Source organism: Porites lutea, chromosome 10 (assembly GCF_958299795.1).
Source record: "Porites lutea chromosome 10, jaPorLute2.1, whole genome shotgun sequence".
Taxonomy (NCBI): Eukaryota; Metazoa; Cnidaria; class Anthozoa; order Scleractinia; family Poritidae; genus Porites; species Porites lutea.
The window spans coordinates 17,335,007-17,341,607 of NC_133210.1; the positions used below are offsets into that span (position 1 = coordinate 17,335,007).

Below are 6,601 nucleotides of genomic sequence, written 5' to 3' on the forward strand. Positions count from 1 at the left end.
CAAAATCCTGAGGATTTCCCCGCTATAACATTTTCTCATCCTGCTTGGGGATGTGCCTGCATGTCGTGCATAATTACACGATAATCAAGGGCCTACATTCGAGGAAAATTACGTCATTGCCAAACTTACATGCATCATTTCAGTCATCGCCGAAAAAAAACCGCATTCTTATCACGAGACTCATTTCCATACAATGAAAGTCCTCACGATTCTTATCCCCAGTTTCCACGGTCTTCGCTAGGAACGCGGGGCCTACAAACTAGGTCCCACCGAAAAAAAAAAAAAACGTTCGCATTTTAAGAGTCTCGCTCTTGCTCAAGCAAGCGAGACTAACTAGTAAAAGTATGAGATTGAACATTGTTCGCGATCTAGTAAAACGATTAACTGGTCAGCGGACAGCTTCCAAATAAATCACGTCACCTCGATGAGTTGACACATGAGCCCGCGATATGGTCATGGGATACTGGTCAGTGGCTATCCTGTTTTGACAGCTGTCAATTGACCATAGTGTGAATGTCCTAAAATCCTATATTAAAGATGTGGACTTGCCAAGACACGCCTGAGACACCCCTCCCTTCCTTTTGATAGTCTCCCCTACCCCACCCGTACAATCTGTAGACGCGTACGTACTTATGTACGTACGTACGCTCGGTCAATCACGTGACAACCAAACGAAAAGAGGTTGACCATATTCCATGAGTATGGGGCTCTGTCCCACGCGCGCTTCGCGCGCGGGAGCCCCGCTAATAATAATCATATATGAAGTACAAGGGGGGGGGGGGGGGGTGATGAACTCGTCAATCGCTCCTATAGGGATCGCGCGGCGGATGATCTTGGCCATCGTGACGTCACGAGAAATTTATCCCGGGAACTTTAAATGGTTTCATCGAGCGAAATTGTTTCGTGGTTTCAAGTGGTAAAAGTCGAGACGTTGCGATGAAACGACCGAAGGTATGTGTTTATCTGTTAATGCTATATAGTAAAATTGCAATTTATTGTAGGAAAGAGCATTTCCATCGTTAAAAATCAAGGACTTCCCGAGATCGACCGGATGGTACAACTCATACCGGGGCGTCTTTAGAGACGCATAACTAAAGAGCCCAGCAGAATTTAGTCTCGAGAAAAACAAATGACGTTAATATGGTATAGGTCTCTCAATAAGTGATAGAAGTGAGTCATCTAATAAGTTAGCAAAAATGATCAGTGGGATAAAAGTCGCAAACCTCAGGGACGTTTACAAAAATTGCGAAAGTGGCGTGGACAGGTCACGAAACATAGCGTCATGATGTTCATACTAGACTATCAAATTGCGTAAACAATTCATTAAAACTACACAAATGTAAGAAGCAAGAGGTTTTTTTTAATAGAATATGGGCTATAATCTTCAAGGGTTTTGAAAGGATTTTCTGTTTGAGTCAAACGTATCAAAACGTCAATAAAGCGTATTAAATCAAATCGTCGGGCGATAACCAAGGATATTATAATTATAGCTTATCATATTGCAACTTTTCACTATAAATTACGATCATTTTGTCAAAACATTCATTGCTCATGATGGAGATAAGTTCACATTGCCTTTCTCTTTGCTTCTTCGCCCCACAAACAAAGGAGAACATGGTTTTTATCCTGTAAATAGTGAAACAGAATCTATCACTGGGTGAAAGTGACGTGAGCTAAAGTTTTTGATCAACATCAACATTTTTAGGGCTTTATGTAGAGAATCCAGGAGGAGGATCCGTAGAAACGATGGGTATGTAGCTTTGCCTTAATCGCTTTACAGATTTAATAGAAAAAAAACTAGAAAAAGCCAAGAAAACGGACACTAGTAAGCGTTTCAATGGTGTAATATTGAAAATGTGTTTCCTCGGGCGTCCGCATCTTAAAAATGAGGGGGAAAAATTAGAAAGGACATAAAAAATTGCAGGATTTTCATGCGATGAATATCATCATCCTTCTCACACTTTTACAATATAAAAAGAGACTTTATTAATGTTACATTTTTTCGGTTTTCCTTTTTGTGTAGTTCAGTAAAGACACCAAAGTTCAAGAACGACAATATAGTTCAATAACTACACGAGTTCAGAAAATGACACCAGTATCAATGTATGTTTATTAGGTAATGTTAAGGCAGGGGATTTACTGGGAGTGGGAGTGCAGGGGCATCAGTTTAATTTTCAATCATTGATGCTTTTTAACTTACTTGGACTCCATGCTATAGTCAGTTACATCAAGTGACACTGTCCAGTTCCAACAATCTTCAGGGCCTGCTCGTACAGTTTTATCACCCAGCTTGTACAGTTTTATAACCCAGCTGATGAAGCTTTGTGGTAATTTCGCAGCAGGCGTAACTTAGTAAAGACCCAATCGTTCCATGACTATAGGTGGTCCACTATAATAGCTCTAAAGCCCCTCTTTAAAATTTGCTGTTGTTCTGCCTCTGCTAATATATTTCACATAGCCTTACCTTTTAGCTATTGGTTTAAGATTAGAACTCAGTCTTTGGATTATCCTGATAGGTTGCTTGAAGTTACAAAAATTTATAATTCAAGGGAGACATATTTTTTTACCATTGCTTTGGGGGGGGGGGGGGAGGGTGTTTGTGGTTTAACTCACCTACATTAATGTGAAGTTTAGGGAGTAGATAAGGAAAACCATTATAATATCTGATTTAAGAGATGCTTAACAAATAATTAAGGATTTTAAGTGATAATATTGCCTTTATTTATTTATTTTGTTTTGACTTTTGTATATATAATAATCTCTTTTTATCTGACTGATTTTATAATTAGGTGCTTCCTTGGTCGAGAATACTCTGTAGATGATGAGAAAAACCATGCAGTGTACGATGGAGTGCGGTGCAGGAAGTGGAGGATGTTAGATGGAGTGGATTCCATGGAGCAAGAAGAGACCATACAGGATACAAGAAATTAGAAGAACCAGTTTCCTTTTATTTTTTATATACTGAACAAATGTGTTTTCTTTCTTGCATAACAGGTCTGACTTAGACTTGTTTACATTTAAAAACTTTGCACATTGACTTTGATTAAAAGAAATGGTTTGTTATCAATAAAATTTTCTTACACTGGTGTTTTTCTTTTACTTCTTCTTTAACTTTTTGGTCTCTTCTAGAATTTAGTTAGCGAAGAAGTCTAGCTGCCCTGCCATTAGTTGCAGTTGGGCAGCTACCCTCTTGGCCTCTATTACTGTGTTTTTAATTTCTTTTGCTTTTTGTTTTAACCTTTCTTCTCCTCCTTTCAACTCTTTCTCTTCTCTTTCAATTTCCTTTCTCCTCAGCTCAATCTCAGTGGCTGCCAGTCAGCTCCTTACTTCCATTTCTTCTTCCAGGGATAGCTGTAAAAATGAGTAACCCACCTATAATAATCTGTTTATTATTGTTAACTTATCTTACCCCCGTCTCTACGATAATAAAATATAATGAGCTCATCCTTTAAAACGAAAAGTATCCTATCTCAACAAACTGTTGAAAGCCTTGTTTCATCAGGTACGGGGAGGGGAGGTGAGGTAGGGTAAACGCAAATAAAAATAGCCATAGGGGAATGGGGCGGGTTTCGGAGAAAAGGCCTGTTTCCATACGTGTTGACGTCATTATGGAACCATTCGACTGAGCCCTATGTGCCTTTTGTTATTTTAAGATGCCTTTTGCTTTCCCAGAAAACCATGAGATTGGGAGTCTTGCCCTATCAACACTTGGCTGGTATCACCAGGGGACTTCTGTAAATTATATAAATGAGTTACAGTACTTTCTCATTTCATTTTTGTTTGTATAAAGCTTGTTTCACTCATTTGATATCTTAAAATTTGAGGTACAACCTAGGTTTAATTAATTGCTCCGCACAAATAAAGATATTAATGCTAGCTGCAAATGTATATCATCATATCTCTGGAAGTATTCCAAATGTTTCTGCCTTTTATTTGAATGGTACTTAGCACCTCATACAGACCTGCCAACCCCTGATAAAGGAAAATCTGTAGACTCATGAAAAAAAATTGGGAGATTCTACAAAAAGTAGTGAGATTCTATTTTTTCCCGATCAAAATTAAAGGACCCCTTTTCCATTAGGGGAATCAACTGTTTATTTTAATATAACCTTGCTTTAGTGTGGTCCCTTATGTAACAAATTAGATGCCGCTTTTTCTTTGATGACTTTAAGATGCCAGAAAATAGGTTATCACTGCATGACGTAACATACAGCAGAGTCATTTCTTTGGGCTAAGACAACTTCATGGCTAAAATAGTCAAAGCTTATCCAGGCACAAGAATTTCGCCACAAAATTTATGTTTTATTCAACAAGGTAATATTTCAAGTTAGAATATTTCCCAGAAAACCATGAGATTGGGAGTCTTGTCGTGAGACCGTGAGAAAAGTTAAAAAATCGTGAGACTCAAGCCAGAATTGTGAGAGTTGGCAGATCTGCCTCATATGACATTTTCTATCGAAACCTGTATGTAGTAGGAAGAAACTTTGTATCAAGTGGGCACTACAGCATTCTCTGAGGTGTCCAGTTAAATTATACAAGTTTCACTGTACATGTTTGACTCCATTTGCACTAACTATTGATATTGAACGATATGAAATTGCTTCATGCATAACAGATGTACATGTTTGGAGCTGTATGTAAATCTTATTAATTTTTTTTGCTATTTATGGAAACTTAATGTAAGCTTATAGGTATTACAGAGAAATATCCTTTGCTTCAACAAGATGGTACAACCTTCAAGTGTTTAAAATATATATATTCCTGGTGTAATTATTATAGATACATAGTGTTGAGGGAAGTCTTTGGTTTCCTTTCTCTTAACACCGAAAAATAATTGACTTACATTGTGCCCGGGTAACCGAGTCGAGGTCATCTGTTTATATCAATATTAAGCGCACTCGCATGGACTGATCATTTTTACTGCTAATTTCTCCCATTAAACATCAAGGACAATGTTTTCCACTATTGCTGACCTACCCTTCTGCCAAGTTTCGAATTTCCAGTCCAAACCGATTTTCTAAAACATGCGATGTTAATATGCGATCATGCAAATTTCTGCGACAAATATTCCACTTGAAAAAATTGGCTTAAACTGTTTACGCGGTAATTATCAACAGAATATAATACAATTAACTCTCCTTCTCGGAAAGAGCTGTTGCAACTATACTTTCCCTCTATCAGAAACTACTTTAAAATTTACTTATCCCGAAAAGACAGCTTGAATAGCTGATACTGTGGGCATTATTGGAGATAATAATTAACAGTTAATGAATGAGGCTGAGTATCTTATGAAGAATTATGGAGATCGAGGAGGGTGTTATCCGTTGAGGCCGTAGGCCGAGGCGGATAACACCCTCCGAGATCTCCATAATTTTTCATATGATACGAAAGCTGAATTCAATAACTGTTTTATTATTCATTCAAAATAATTCCTAGTTTAAAAACATAGCTAAAACATTCTTACCTCTATCGATCCATCGATGTTCAGTTCATCTTCGATAGTGTACGTTTAGGTTTGTCCAGCTCCACAAATATTCTCCAAATAGCAGATGTCGCCCTTCGAGTTGTCTTCTTGCTGTTCTTGCCATGTTTTTAGCTATTTTTTCGCCTAGTTATTACTCTTGAAACGAGTGAAATGTCCGCCATTTTTTCAAATTCAAAACCAAAACAACTCAGCCTCGTCCCCAGGTCTTCTCGGTTAACGGTGCCTTAACCTACGAAAACGCTGCATTTTTTACGTCATTTCCTCGTTAAAGTCAAATTTCTTCCAAATTTGGTCATCAGTAACTGGTTATGGTGAATTAAACATGTGCTTTTAGCCAATCAGAATCGGGGAGATATTTTGAATGAATAATAATAACAAAGTAATGAATACAATTACATCAGTTCTCCCTCTACCTTAGCGGATACGCTGGCAGACTCGAATGGACTGATCATTTTTTCTGCTAGTTTATCTCAATTAACTTCAGAGACAATGCTTTCCAATAGAAGTAACCCACCCTTATGTCAAGTTTCGATGTTCAACACCTCACCGATTTCGAGAAAATGCGATATTACTGAGCGAACATGCAAACTTTTGCGGCACATTATTGCACTCGAGGAAATTGACCGAAACTGTTTACAGCTCTCATACGCGTTATTTTTCGGATTAATACACATTTCACTCACCTTCTCGGAAAGAGATGTTGGAACTGCACTATCCTACCGTGACAAAAACCATTTTGGAGCGTCAATATCCAGGAAAACCAACTTTAAAAGTAGCATTTGGAAATGGCAACGGCGCCATTTTCGAAAACTCCTCGAAGTTGCGCGCTTCTCTCTTCGTGACGTCACGATGGCCAAGATCGTCCGGACAAACAAACTACCAAGTTCACCCCCCCCCCCCCCCCCCCCTGATGAAGTACCTACCTGGAAAGATGGCGATCAAAACAAACTGGAGACAGAAACCCCACTTTTCACAAGGAATAATAAGCGCAGTGGTGCGTTTTGTACCGCTTTTATCGCAGAAATGGATGTATTTTTACCTCTTTTATCGCAAATTTTGCGGCCATTTGGGGAATGGAGCAAGGCTGATTTTTATCACGTTTTAAAGTTTGAACAT

General features: G+C 38.4%; 1 long non-coding RNA gene across 1 annotated transcript; it reads right to left on the reverse strand.

The window, feature by feature from the left end:
- Nucleotides 1–2,927: 2,927 nt before the first annotated feature.
- LOC140950904 (uncharacterized) lies at nucleotides 2,928–6,378 on the reverse strand. Its single transcript, XR_012167213.1, has 2 exons — nucleotides 6,169–6,378; nucleotides 2,928–3,351 (listed from the first exon to the last, which is right to left on the reverse strand). It is a non-coding gene; the product is annotated as an uncharacterized lncRNA (long non-coding RNA).
- Between the last annotated feature and the right edge of the window lie 223 nt (nucleotides 6,379–6,601).